The 16227-nt window shown below is 37.0% G+C and overlaps 1 protein-coding gene across 2 annotated transcripts in view; it reads right to left on the bottom strand.

Annotated features, from left to right (window-relative positions):
• Positions 1–16227, bottom strand: part of LOC126810207 (class A basic helix-loop-helix protein 15) — a 100734-nt gene that overhangs the window by 80668 nt on the left and 3839 nt on the right. Inside the window, exon 1 of one of the 2 annotated variants that reach the window (XM_050535169.2) lies at positions 10091–10441. The exons of the other annotated variant lie outside the window; for it this stretch is intronic. The gene's annotated coding sequence lies outside the window, so the exon portion shown is untranslated. Of the gene's footprint in view, positions 1–10090; positions 10442–16227 lie in introns of those variants that run through there. 2 annotated transcript variants of the gene reach the window in all.

Raw genomic sequence — 16227 nt, 5'->3', positions numbered from 1 at the left:
TGAACTGAGCTTGGTCTAGTCCATAGACCATTGTGGGTTAGTCCCTCAATTGCCAAATAAGCACCCCACCCCCGAACTGTGCGCCTGACCAAATCTAGAGTTAATTTATACCTTTTCTTTCTTGGAACTGGGGGGGGGGGGCCTGAATGGTTTAACCTGTGGGCGTTCGGTTGAGCCAAGTGGTGTGGTTTTGATTCCAAACTTATACGTGACAAGGATGCCAACCTTCCACAGCTATATGTTGTCCATTGTCAGGCCCTATGTCCTACACAACTGACAAGGGGGGGGGGGGCATATCGGAAAATACAGATAAACTTTCTCGACCAACACCGGGATCGAACAAGGGACCCCAGGGTTTGTGAGCCACAGTGTCCCCCAGTTATGAAATGGGGTTTAACATGAGGTAATTTTGCTGAACAGCAGCGCTATGGCCTAATCGTATTTCAAATTCTGTCAAAGGGTTCTTTCATGTGAAAGACAACGTGTACAGGCCTGTCCAAATATAAGACACGGTTCCTAGCCGGGGACTCCATCTTGCACCAGTGAAAACAGGAACCAACGCTGGAAAATCCTGAGGCACTTTCTTGGCCAACATTGGAAAGGATTGAATCCAGGACCCCCTGGTTAGTGGACCATCATGGCCCCTGATTTCTGTACCACCTGGCTGATGAAGACAGGCAAACGTATGGAAGCCGATGGGCACTCTTTAGCTTCTTCTGTATTACATGTTAAGCTGAGAAGCTGCGACAAGTGGTCCGTCTCGTTTAATTGTGGGTTCACTTCCCTATGAGGTTCAGCGCAAAGGCAGGAAATAATCAGTATGAAGCCAAGTAATTTGTTCATTTCGGTCCTTTGCGCTGTTAACTCATATCAAAGCAAGTCGCAAGAAATAAATAAGGCGAAGCAGATAAGCGACTGATTAATTTTTGTCTTTGCGCTGAACCTCAGAGCGAAGCTGTGAGATTAGGACCATTTGTCACGGCTTCCTGGCTTTACACTTAGTCAACGTGAAGGCAAGAAGGAGCGAAGGAATACCGACTTATCCATACATACGCTGGGAGGAAATTTTGCCTGTACAGAGGTACTACGACCTACTTTTATTATTTTGAATACCAACTGTTTAGCGTTCTTTTATGCGCCACACCAACGGATCTCCTGGTCAGTGAGGCATCACCTTACTGCCTGAGTGGCGGATGCAGCATATTTTGTTGGGGGTGGGATGGGGGATCTCCACGTCACACCAAGCAACAACAAATTCAAATTTACACGTTTCGCAGAAACACACTAATTAGTGAATTTTATATGGTTTTTGGAATAGGGAGTAGGGCTAGGGATCATAGGTTACTGCCTGAGTGGCGGGCACAGAATATTCTGTTAGGGGTGGAGCATCTCACATCACCCCAAGCAACAAAAAATTAAAATTTACATGTTTAGTTGAAACAATAATTTGTGAATTTTATACTGTTATTAGTGAGGGGATGGGGCAAGGGACCCCACATAATATGGACCCGCCAGTGGTCACAAGTAGAGATAACATGTAGGCCTACGACAGATCTCACAAATTTACGAAATGTGGTCATAATTTTTATCAACCAAACCACCAGCATACATATTTTATCATAGTTCTATACATTTATTAGAGATAAATTGTGACTAGTGCATATTTTACTCTTCAAACGGATTGAACTCACGCTGCGTTGTTCTATTTATCTTAAAATGTTTCCGTATATAGATAAAAATGTCATTGTGTCTACATGTGTAGTAAATAATAAACCACGTGTTATCGTTTGTTTACATGTCAACGATTGGCTGATTTAAAAGTAAGCTTCGGCAGTAAAATAATCCGCCAACTGTGAGTGCTAAATAAAATTACTGTGGGGTAGAACCTATTTTTATTCGGAATACATATCTCTATTAGTCAAAGCAAAGATCTTTTACATTTCCTGATCCTGGAGCAAAATGCTGTTTTCTGATAACATTATTTGGTGTCAGCTACTGGCCTAGAATTGCACAGTAGTAGTATTTTTAAATTTTAGATGAACATTCTGCAGACTAAATGAGAAACAAAAAATTCTACTCCTGAATTGCGAAAAGTATAAATAATATTTTTACAAAATTGAATCAACTACCCTTGAAATGATTGACCTCATTAACAACTGACATGATCATTATGTTTCTGTCCATTTACTTAAAGATACATTATGGGAGATTCGATAACGAGTTGGCAGTTCTCACTATAATAATTAAAAACTAGATAACGTAAGGGCATTTTGCTGAAAATTTCATTCAAATTGATCCGCTATGAACCAAGAACTAAGCGAATGAAATTTCTGCCTAGCCTCGTTCATCATTACTAAAGTCAGAACGATAAACAGCATAGTCTCGATTATCCATTTAATCGTTTAATCGAGAAGGAAAGTTATGCAGTAAATCGGCTCACAATCCACTTAAGATCGCAGGCTAGCGATGCCATCTAGAGCTGATTATGGTCTGGATAAGTTAATTTATGTCTAATTAATAATTTAGATAACATTTCAGGCCTAAAGAAAGACCTGCAATAGACATATTTAGCTCTTGCATAATGTATGTTTAACCAACCTCCTCTATAGAAAGACTTCCCGGAACCGTCTCTTGATTTATAGTCATATAGTTCTCTCGCAGCTTACCTTGTCCGTTTTTTCTATGTTTATGTATATGTCTTGTGGTTTTCTACACAAGTACAATTATGTCCTGTTACAGGTAAAATCGCCCATCAAATAGTTAAAGGGGAATGCTATAGTAAAAGTTTAATTTTACCATTTATTTAGTTCATTGTGTAACGCATTTTAGAATTATCTTTTTCTTTTTTTTAAAAAAAGTTTTAGTAATAAATAACGTTAAAAAACACTTTCAGATTTCCGCAATTACGGAAACACTCGACAATTAATGAGCTGAAACTAAATCACGTGACATGACGTAGGAGGCGACACTCGTGTATCAGTTGATGTATATTTCAATATGGCATCGGCAGAAAGTGACAGCTTATGTCAGACATTGATTTCGACCTGAATGTTTTTTCCCTATTAGTACGAGCCAATTAGAAATGCGAGCAACAACGGTGACGGAATTGGTTCGGAACATTCTACCATTTTTAGCGACGAAGCACAATCGCTGCAGACTGTGTTCAGATTAGGTCAGAGTACCTTGTGTTACCACAGTCCTTCGATTCTCGATAACTTTTCGCTTTATTTATTGATGTTCACGCTTCATCGGCAAAATATATCATATTACCCTAGCCCTAGCCTACTTTCTTTGTGGAACAATTGAAAAACGAGGGTCACGTCGTTTAGCATTAGCTACCCATCGCTGAAAATTTTTTCTATCACACTCATTTACCTAGTTAAATATGACGGACTTCCTACATCTAGGACTATCTATGATCGACCTCAAAATCATCGACATAGGCCTATACCTACTACTGACGCGGAAGACGCTTCGAAAAAGGGGATATGAATTTACATTAGTAATTAGGCTACCTAGCTGTGTTGTTTACATTTCGTTGCTACGGTTACATCAGTCATTTCTATTGCTAGATTTTGAAAGCCCGTCGGTTTCACCACAGAAATATGCACAGTTTTTTCACAGAAAAATAACATAACTGCTATATCTTGATCGACATAATAATATTATTAAAATCACGTTCGTAAGGAGATAACTCGAAATGCTCCGAACAAAGAGAATGAGAAGCGTGTTTTGATGGGGACTAGCCCTTCTCGCCTAGTTGACATCGCTATTTAAAAAAAGACACATGCTTCCTGATTTATTGTTTGTGCTATTAGTACATCCCCAAGCAACGCAACTGACCATGTTTATGGTTCCAGTTAGTCAAAATTCAAAATGACGGGATGCAGTGCTCGGTTGCAATTGCCTTCTATAGGGAAATTCACAACGTCAGTCGTCTGTGACGTCACTCACGGAAAAAATCAAAACGAGGCTGCAGATATGCATAAATGTCAATTCGTTTTTGTTTTTTGGTTTTTTTTGGTATATTTTTCCTTTGTAAAAATATTAAGAATGACTTTTAAAATTTAGCAGGGCTAAAAATATTCTAATATTAACGTTATTTTTCATATTAAAACAACTTTTTGCGTTAGTATTCTCCTTTAAGTCAGTCTGAAGCGGTGGCATTAAAAGAGTTACCCGCCCTTAGCAAAACAAAACGATGCATGCTGTACTCTTACATTAGTGGGTTAAAGATAAATGTCAATTTTTTGTGTGTAATTGTTGACAATTTTAGTTCATTTTAATTTGGATCAAGCTACACTGTTGATAAAACTTTACAATTGTTTCAAACATGTACAATAACCTTTTAATTTATTTGCTTTTGCTTGACAGGTGACCTCGGTGTTGATTTTAACACGGAGGAATTCCTATTATTCCAAGATTCCAAGTACGAATAATGGACGATCATGAGCTCATTACAAACCCCTCGTAGCCATTTTGGATCGATTTCCAATCTAGAGAAACATATAAAAATACTTCGAAATTTTAGTACCCGAAGGCATTTTGTAGGCTTGTGAAAAGTTACAGGCATTTCGACATATTCTATACGGAAGTAACCGATGTTGTGTTTTAATAAACAAACTTAAATGAACCCCCTCCTCAGGTTGTTGAATATGGATATTAACACTGCAATCTGATGAAAGAGTGGACTTTCCGGTTATATTTGAGATTAGAAATGTATCTTAAAATCACATTCGAATCATGAAAACTTAGTGGGATTGTTCATAGTTTCGGAAGCGAGGACTTCTCGAAATTCTAATTTTTCTATATCATATCCTATAGCTACCATACCACTACTAGCATTTCTACAAGAAATGTTGGGCTACTGATTTTGATGATGTGGGAGTACAGTGGGGATCGCCTCACTGTATCCAATCCGGCTATACATGTATATCAATATTTATAATGTCGGAGTCTAAGCTTAAAAATGTTGAATTCCTCTATAACTAGAAATAAACATACACTGTTGTGTACTTGAAGTCGTGCACAATCACCCTTTCTGTCATTTGACCTAATTCATTCATACTTTAACACAGTGCAATCTAAATTGATCAATTTTTATTCTTTAGAAATGTAGGAATTCCACAAGTAGCAGTTCAGTCATTCAAGAATCAGGACCCACTGAGCCAATCAACGTTCAGTAGCCTACATACATCCTGTAAAAAGAGGTTGACGACACGAATCCCGGTCATAAATACCGTCAAATATGTGTTTTGTATGGATAAAAAAAGAAATGATTTTGTTTGGTTCGATCTGAATTATACATAACACGCTTTTAACATTTGTGTCAGAGCGACGTATATATTAAAGGGTATTTCCGTGGTTTCTATTGTATTAATGTTAATGCAATAACATCTTTGGTAAGTTGTTGACGGTAAATAGCCTTATAGAATATACACTGGTATTAAACAAGGACCTGCGCCTTTAACGGTCTAAAACACCAAACATTATAGTACGTGGTGAACTTAAAAACCACAAACTCGACGAACTAGCCCTAAGCGAATTTTATCACTCTAAATGAAACGAATCCGTTTTAGTTTCTTCCCCTTACATTATAACAGTGTAGCTAAGTGTTATTTAATATAGCTCGAGAAACGATGTACATTACGTTACTGCTCATTCAATGAATGGTCAGGCATGTATATACGTAAGCGTGTGTGGGATTAGTTATCCTGGCTCTTGCGCGACACCCGTAGCAACTTGGCCCTTGCGCGACACCCGTAGCAACTTATAGCTAAACGAAGCAATAATTCGATGAATGGATTATGATCATTCGTCTGATGTGATAGCCTGATGGGTTATTTTGATTAGTGAATGGAATGAATGGAATGGATAAGCTCTCTCTTAAAGTCGCTGATCGTCATTAACATTTTAATTACGGATAATACCTAACGGAGTAAGTACTGTGATTATGTAACAAAATCAAAACATCACAAAATATCAACAGTAGATAATCCCCCGGCTTTAATTCAGTCGAATTAAAAAGAGGTCCATCAAAAGATTTTAGCGAGGATTATAGATGAGGCTGACTGATTTTGACCATGTTTGACATATCGTCTGCAGTGGATGCCGAATGTTGACAAATTTTCAATTCATCATATCAGTATGGAAATACTGATCAGAATTGAACGGATTAATATTCATTTAGTAATATTGTAGTTTTCATGGGTTTCAAAGTCCCCCCAATGACGACCAGAGACTTCCATCATAGGGATGTCAAAAGAAAACAGTGAAGGTTAAACATACTTACAAAGAATAGTCGCCAAATGTAATAATGTCTTTAACACAGCATATAATAAAATGGCAGAAAACTTGTGTGCACGTATTTAAAAGATAGCCACATTACTTATAAAGAATAGTCGTCAAATGGCATAAAATTTGTGTGCACGTATTTAAAAGATAACCACGTTACTAAAATTACATTTAGGGAAGCGCATGGTATGCAATCGCATACGGGTTCCGGATGACTAACGTGCAAAATTGTGCTCTTAATTATCGAAACTCAGGCATTATTTCATTCATGGGTGTTTCCTTGTGTTGGGAATTACCTTCATTGGTAACTAACTGGTTATTTGATTGTGAAATTATGCTATTTATAGAAACCAAAACTGGGAAGTTAATAACGTCTGATCAATCTTTTAATGTAGCCAAGAAATCTTGTTACGTTGTCTATACTTAAGAGAGGATGAGAAACATTAATTACAAGTAAAATTGTAACTCTGCTATAAAAAGAACTCCACATTCCTCCTTGGTGGGACGAAATCCCCAAATGCATTAACATATTTTGTCCGTTTTTGTTATGTGATTGGTCTTAATCCCCCGAACCTGTGCAAGTTTCTCGTCGCCTGGTGGCCCTCGTCTGAATGTTTACTGTTAGAGTATTAAAAAGACACTTCTAAGTTACTCTAGAAGGGTTGCAAATGCACGTAAAGCCTCGGGCAATCAAGTTTATTATGGTCTTGGAGCTTACTTAGTGCTTTAGACCTGCTATTCCCGTAGGTTGTTTACCTCCGCGAAGAAAAGGAAATATCGCACCACAGTAAAAATTTTATCCAAGGATATATTATAGTAAAACAGTTGACAGGATTGACGATGTTTGTTATTTATGGGATAAACCATAATTGATTAAATTAATTAGTATGTTGTGAACACTTGAAGCAAGAAATCAATCAATGAATATCATGTTATGTCAATGAGTACGGTAGTATACATGGATAATAAACAGGGTTTACGATTTTAAACAAGATCTTTAGCCATATAAACACGCCATTTAGTGGTATCTGTTCACTGTAACAGGAACACCTATCGGTGTGAACACTGTCTACTCTGGTTAATTCAAAGTGCACATCAGAAGAAATGACTAGCAAGGTTTTGATTTGATCATTCCAGTATGCTAAATCTGTAAACAAATCTAGGAAATCTACCAACCCCACCAAAAGATGATTCTACATGGTGGTTTTAAAAACACTTTATAATTCATAGCTTAATGTTATTACCTATAATATTTTTCTTAATTTGATTGACTTTAAACATTAATATTATTAAGCTCTAGTTTTGTCGTATTTGATTAAAATTATGCATAAATAAACCCTCTATGGTTAGGGTTTTAGATTACCCCCGGGTTACCAATAAGGTTTTCGTGCGACGTGTTTGCACACGGGTTAAAGAAGTAAATTCATATATCGTTTTTGTTCATGAAAATGATTATTCATAATTTGTATGTAACTTTCACTTTAGCAACATGCCACTTTAAATAAAATTTCAGTATGCACTTTAGTCCTATTATTAATTATTAGATTTTCCTTAAATATAACGAAACTGTACATTTGTCAATATGTCACTAGCTGGCTTTTGTCATTATGTATGATACTATAAGCATATCTATCTTCCGGTATATTAAAGAATTGACGAATCACCCGTGAAGTCGTATGTGTTGCATATCCGCTAGGAGCCGGGTACGACTCTCTGCACATAATGGTTTCGGACCACAATCAATTTCGCTTCCTCTAAAATGGCAAATAAACAAATAACTACAAGATAATAATAACAGATAATTTATATGAATTAAGGAAATACATTTATCAAATCCTTGGGCTTACTTCCAGTGAACAAAGATTTGCTACGCCGTATACCTTGAGTATTGCACGACATGTAGAGATTGTTAAGTTTAATGTCAATAATGTTAAAATGTAAGTCAAACAATAGAAAATGTATCAGATTTCATGACATGTTTGTAAAATAAAATTACAATTTAAACTAAAAGTACTCACTGGTGCAAACCCATACAGAAACAAACTTTGACACATAGAAAACATCCATAAATTTATTAAATCCACGGACAGACCGAGTAGCAAAGCATCAAGGGTCCCAAAACATTTTATAACGATGTTTAGATCGAAATACTAAGGGGGTGAGTGACGGTGGGGGTGCAAAATCAAACAGAATCTTAACCGATGACTCACCGAACTGAACCCCCCCTACTGCACTATCAACCTGTCACTATTGAAGTGTTTGTTTCGCATGATCTAAAACATGTACGGTAACATGCTGGCTGATTTTATAACGCTCTTGACAAAAGCGGACATTCTAAGCATGAAATAACTTGTATCCAAATGGGAAATATGTTCAGGTAAATGACATTTCGAGTAGATTATTTTCCTTGTTACCGGCGTGAATTGAGGATGAACATATCTTGATAAATAGTGGCATTTTCAACAATGTCATATCTTTACATCAGAATCATTAATATTGTAGGACATGACGCATTAGGGAAATATAAGTCAATATTGCCTGCGGTGGTTGTGTCCCGGGTTCGAATACAGACATGGGTTCAAGAAGCGAGAAAGAGAGGGAGACCCGGTGAAAACCCACGAAGTTGGAAAGACGACCCTATGTTACGTACATGCTGGGAATCGAATCCATGCCACTTGACTCAATGACAGACCTCATGTCTTACAAAAACCCACGTTTAAACCCCAGTACACTCCACTGAAACCCCCATAGAGCTAACGTGAAGCAAACGATTTTTATTCAAATAATATCGGAAATAGACAATGCACATCTTAAACCCGTGATTAAGGAGCCAACTCATTAGATCGACCACTGACAACTGGAAACTAAAGACGACATAGAATTCATATCACATTACATCTTAACAAAATATTTCAAATCATATTGGACACCTGGCTAACATAGCTAACAAATTTGTGTTGTACTTTTGCCTTGCCTTATCATAACTAGGAGTTATCCGACATTTTCCATATACTGGTAGTTTAAATTTCGCCATTCTTTCAGCTTCATTAGTAGTTGTGTCATGTCAGACGAGGTGGACGAATTCTTGTTACAATTTTGTATAAAGGAAAGGAAAGAGATGTTTAAATTGACCCTTTATCTGTTATAACGAGCTTACAGCAAACTAGGTAAAACGACTTGTTGTCTTATCTTGAGAATACCTGAGTATTATTGGCGACATGAACCAGGTGGTACAACATTTCCTACGTACTTATAAGTTGTACATGAATCGAGACAGCGTTACACTTGTATTACATGATGTAAACAGCTAACTGGGCAAGTGACTAGGCTAATCACCATCAAAACCATATACATTAACATGACAATAGAAACAAACGCCCTTCATTAACGCTTTATCAGTTCTCCAGGTATGTAAACTAATTGTTCCCCACTGCAAATTCCAACGTATATAACAATCGATGACACTGCTTTCATTTCAGGAATGGGAAATGTCAGAAGCACGATGTACAAGCACTGGAACGGAAATATAATTATGTGGAAAATAACTTTCGAATTCACCAACGCTTACTAATGTTGATTGGACGCAAGAGTTCTGGAACATAGTTCTTGAACCATAGGAGCAACCTCTGTAAGCATGGGATAACTTCCAGAACGCTAACAAGGGACAATCACAATCTAACTAACTGTTCTTGTCCCCTGCAGAGTTCTAGAATACGGAATAACCCCTCTTTCCGAAAACGTGCTGGTGTCCTAAAGTCTTCAATGATCAAATTGTTCATAAGTATATTATACCAACCTTGTTTAGACTGGATATTGTTTACTTTCAAAGTGTACTGATCCAATGTTAAAATATTGGATACTCTAGTTTATAAAGTACACTGCCTGTTGAATGGTCCATCAGTTAAAATACACTGTCTCAGCTTCATATGTTAAAGTACGCTGTGTGTTAAAGGGTTCGGCTGTTAAAGTGCACTGTTAAAAGGTTCATCTGTTTAAGTACAGTCTGCTAAACGGTTCACCTGTTAACGTACACTGTCCCAGGTTCATATTTTACAATACACTGTCTCGGTCTCGAGTTCATCTGTCAAAGTACACTGTCTGTTAAAAGGTTCACCTGTTAAAGTGCACTGTTATGGGTTCACCTGTCAAAGTAATCTCGGGTTCACCTGTTAAAGTACCCTGTCTCGGGTTCACCTTTACAATACACTCCCTCGGGTTTACCTGTTAAAGTACACTTTTGGGTTCACCTGCCAAAGTACAATGTCTTGGGTTCACCTGTTAGATTACACTGTCTGGGAGGGAATATTTATTACTGCGATAATGGGTTGGACAGTACCAGAACATCTGAATCTACCAAAATTATCTTATAATGATGAAAGGATACCCATGTCACTATACGCTACGGTAAGTTGCCCATTATCCCGCTATGACGTATTTCATTCCTTACCAAGGGCTACATAGACCCTGGTGAAGATAGTTAGAATTCGCTTTAAATAAAAACTGGCCAGTAGTTTGTGAACAGGTAGAGAGAGTTCGAGTAATGAATTACACTAACACCTAGGTGAGGTGAGGAGACCGACCCGTTTTTTCTATAACATCTGGCTTTCCAATCATTGATTTGTTTGGTTTTCCGATTAGCACGAAACTAGTGTAAACTTCTTTTTGGTGAATGAGTACATTGAATGTGGGTGGAAAAGATTTTCAAAGTTTAAAGTCAATGACGAAAAAATAAAACATAATCGCTTTTAAATGCAGTTATACGGCGACCAGTCTAAACAGAACCAATATGGCGGATGGTACTGATAGAGTACATCCTATCGCACATGTCCCCACTGGTGCCCTTTGGTCGTAAAGTTATCCAATCACGTAGCCCTTCTGTAGACGAAGCTTCCAAATCATAAGTGTCCATACCTAATAAGAATAGCATAGGCTTTTTCGTATGGATTTTCCAGTGTGGTTTTCCCTTGTTAGTGGTGGAGGACAGTGTCTAGTCTTTTGGATAGGACGGAAATCATAGGTCCAGCATACACGTTGGCGTGCACGTAAAAGAACCCTGTCCGGGCAATAAGTTTCCATACCTAATAGGAATAGCACAGTTTGTCGTATAGATTTTCCAGTGAGGTTTCCCCTTGTCAGTGGTGGAGGACAGTGTCTAGTCGTTCGGATGGGACGAAAAATCTAGGCCCAATGTACACGTTGACCTGCACGGAAAAGAACCCTATCCAGGCAATATTTTCCGTCATAGCACATTTTATGGCATAAAACTGAAAACCGGAATGTTACTATTATTATTATCAAAGAACTCTATTGCAGTGGTACAACATGGCATTCTATGTGTGTGAAAAACAAGCCAACGCAGTGAGGCTGATGTCCCCCGCCGAAATCCCAAAATAGATATATGACACATATTAATTTATCGCACATTTATTTCTTTCAAAAGTATCAAGTAATCAAACTGATTATCAACTATACACTAAGTTTCATCACTCTCTATCAGATAGAATCAAAGTTATCTTGTCCTAAAGCACTGACCAATGAAATTGCTTAGCTCTACTTAGCTATGGCTTGAAATGTTAATCATTGAACTCAGTCAAAACATTCACCTAATGAACATCTACATCATTTATTAAAAGCAGAGTTGTTATGCTTATCGCTCCTTAGCGTAAGCAGAAAGTTCTCATCATCGAACTTATGTTATGGTAATGATATAATGAATCTATACTCGGAGTCTCACCGCTCTCACTTAATTAATTATAACCAAAGTTATCGTGCCCCAAACCATCAACCAATGAGATTGCTTATCTCTGCTTACCGTAAGCAGACAATGTTTATCATCAAACTAGATCAAGGCATTCACCTAATTGTGTTCCAAAGTCTCGACTAATCAAATTACTTATCGCTCTGCTTACCCTGAGCAGAAAATGCTCATTATCGAACTTAGTCAAGGTATTGATGTATTAAAACTATACATCAAGTTTCATCACTCTCACTGAATTAGAACTAAAGTTAGGGTGTCCCAAAGCATCAACCAATCAAATTGCTTATCTCTGCTTACCCTAAGCAGAAAATGCTCATCTTCGAACTCCATAAAGGAATTGACCTAATAAATACCTACAGCAAGTTTGAACATTCTAGCTCAATTAGAAGGAGAGTTATTGTGTCCCAAAAAGTGTGACGGACAGACAGATGGACAGACGGACGAACCATTTTAATAGTCCCCTGCTTGAAGAAAGCCGGGGGACAACAAATTACATAAGAAGGTATATCATTTGTAATGAGGGGCTGGCAAGGAAACGCATCTAATTGTTCGAATTGTACAAAAAACTGAGGTTCACTCGATGGTGTGCAAGCGAAAGAACCCTTGACAGTTGTCAATGGTTACAGTACAATCATACCATTATTTTAAAGTCTGCGTTCTAACCGCACATTGGTTTAGATCTTTCTGTAAACGTGTCATTATTGTAAAAGAAAGCGGTCAAAATAACCTCTCACTTAGTCCTCGGTCGAAGCTCACAGAAGGGCGCAAACATAAGGTGGACATCATGTTTCTGAAGCAAGGGGGGTGGGGGTGGGGTGGCCGAATGGTTAGCACGTGTGCGCTGCGCTGTATCATACGGTCTGTCATTGAGTCAACTGGCGGGGTTTCGATTCCCCGGTTGTACGTGACAAGGAGTAGGGTCGCCTTCCAACCTCCGTGGGTATTCTCCGGGTCCTCCGGTTTCCTCCCACTGCTAAAGACCCAAGCGCGCAAGCGAATTATTGAAATAAAACTGAACCATGTGTTAGTCCCGAAAAGACCTAGTTTGTGTCGAGTGGACGTTAAACCCCATTTCTCTATCTCTCTTAATGAAGCAACTGTGAAGCAAATTTTACAACATGTAGCTTCATAAGATGTACGAAATTAAAGTGAGATCAAACCTTCTATTGAAGATCGGTGGACAAGTAATGCCATTCCCCACGTATTTGACAGAGATTCTCAGAGCAATTTATAAACCAATCACTGTTCCATATCGGAAATGACTGCCACATTTATTACAAACTAAACATTTTATATGTTTTAACTTAGAGGTCATGGTCGTGTTGACCCTGCCGACAAAGCATGTCACTCCACAATATTTTTCAACCACTCCGAGAAATAATACAATAGTCCTCTATACGATTAAATTTAAGGTGTTTAAGTATTTGATTACCAGTGTCTATCAATGGCGGGCCCGTGGGTATCTAATAAATTCTGATCGTTAGGATCATTGGCCTATATTAACATAATTATAGTATCACCCAATGGGGTCTAACGTTTATGAGGTTGCCGTCATAACTGAACTGCCCAGTAGTCGCCATTAATGTCCGTCACAGTTTTGATGTGCACTGACCAATTTCTAATTAAGCTTATATCTGATTTTATTGTCTATTACAGATGATTTCCTTAGCGGGTATCTTTAAGCTGTGGCTCGGGTCAACCGTCTTTCAAGTGGTCGGATATAATTTCAAAGATGACAATAGACATCTTTTTGAAACAAACAAACACCCACCCCTTCTTAAGTCGCCCTTATGTAACTAGTCCCGTTAAACCCGTTACAATTGTAATGCTGTACTGATTATATTGGAGTATTTCTTTTAGACCTGCCTACACAAGTTTATCACATTATATGACTATATACAAAAACACACTTGAAAATTAACCTGCTAGAAAATCGGCTCTAAAATTACGTACCTCTGACGTAGATAGGTAAATAAAAATTTTATGTCATGTTTTGACAATGTTTTATATAATTTAATTAAGATTAAAAATAGATTTTTTCATGGCATTACTATGTTTTGCGAGTCCATAAAACTTAACTGACAAAGGATGGGTCTTCACTAACAATTTGTGAAATGAGCTGTTATGATTCTTGTTTATTAAAAGAACATCAAAAATGGTTAGATAAAATACAAATGCCATAAAGGTTATGACCAACTGATTCAATGTTAAATCAATTCTCTGTGCTGAATAATGGTAGGGTCATTGGGTTCTGTTTCTGGCAATGAACCTTTTGCTTCAAATATATGATCTCCGTGGATTATTATGGAAAGAAAAATTAGTGCGATCGCTCTGGACGATGTTAAATGCAGGAAGACCACACCACATACGCGTGACACATACAAAACTGGAAAACCATAATACATGCACGCGTATAATGAACCTTGTTAAAATTCTCACAATTCATATTTTTTTTACCGACGCACGCTTTCATATTGTCTTTGATATAGATCTGAATTAATTAAAATCATACGTCAATTACGTTTCGTGTTTTTTCTTTGAAGACGGTGATCAGGTCACGTGGACTTATTGGTCATAAAATTGTGTGTATTGGTATACGGGACTTCGTTTTGTGGTGAATGATGAAAATTTTAAAAGTTAATATTGTGGGTTCTAGGTTATGCTAGAAAGCTGGTTAGATTACAATGTGTAGTATGAAAATATAAACGAGTCAAAATTGTAATTTAATTTAAATAAGGGTGCTTTGACTTATTATTTTCAACATACACAAAAAAGTTATCTGATACTATTAATGTAAAATTTTTAAAATAAAACCACATAACCACATAAAATCACAGTAAAGCAACATTTCATAATCCTTTACACATTGCAAACAAAAGAAGATTTTTTATTTTAAAAAGCTATTAAATTAAATAAGCAACTATCACATTAATGATATTTTTATCTGGAAACAAATCTGTATAACGCATCAGTGGGATTTAACACACTTCCAGAAAAAAGTGGTATTCTTTCGCCAATGTACACATTAGAAACGACTGTATCGTTGAGAGGAAGATCTCGATTCAGCTTGCGACAAGTGGAATAAAACATTGACAAATCAAATCAAGGACATTACTTAGTGAACTTATGAGAAGAGTGGTTACCACTAGATAGTTGGTTGGCATTTTAACATAGTCAGCAACAGAACATTTTGACGCTTTCAGGTAAATCGCCGGCGATGTTTTAAAAAAAAAATCAACCCTGTAAGGACTGTAAATAGCTTAGCTACCAGATTTTAAAGGAGTCGCTTAAGTGTTTCCCCTTACCTAGGCCATTCGAACCCCATTGTATGGTTAAAGTTACAATTTCATATTTTCTAAGAAAGTCAAAACATAATTATTTCTATGTCTTTTGCTCAAAACGTTGTCAACTCAATATTATACGATCATAGGTTATCTTTCTCACACTTAGAAATCTTCACACCGGAAATAATAACACAATTACCTCGCATTTAACTCCCTTGTTTTGCTATCCCCCACCATGGAATAGCTATCTTCAAACGTTTAATTTTGAAGTTGAAAATAATATTTTTGCCAATTTCTCAACTGGCAATAGTGAATTATAGGATTAATAGGATTATTCTTTAACAAGGTAGGACTCTTTATAGATACCATCTATTTTAGGGTTTTATTTTAATACATTTTAAAAATATAACTTAAAAATATGAAATTGTAACTTCAAGTAGATCAGCTGTAAAACGTCTCACAAACAGGATCTGTAATCAAGTAGAAGTTTGAATCCAATTCTCCCAACACATACTCATTTTTATGATCTACCTTATATAAATAATTAGAGCAAAGAAAACCTCGAATTAATCTTATCAGAAAAGTGGCTTTATATTTGTATTATATATCTATATATTATATACGTTTTAAAATATGATCCACACGACAAATACCTCTCTAACACAGGTAAATACAGTTAGTCAACACAGAAAATCTTGATCTAATAGATTAAAACTAAGGTCTTAAGGGAGAACGGGACTGCTGTATGCGGGCTGTCTTGTTTGGCCTTGAATCGGTCAAGAAGTACCTTACAAACTGATGTATACATAAAACAAACGATGTCCATTGAAGGTCGTGAAACATTTTAATTAACACTTTATACGTTAGTACGTACCAGACCAATTACTATCT

This window comes from Patella vulgata, chromosome 2 (genome assembly GCF_932274485.2).
Source record: "Patella vulgata chromosome 2, xgPatVulg1.2, whole genome shotgun sequence".
NCBI lineage: Eukaryota > Metazoa > Mollusca > Gastropoda > Patellidae > Patella > Patella vulgata.
Note: the sequence above shows the minus strand (reverse complement) of the source record. Positions and strands in the feature narration are given on the sequence as shown.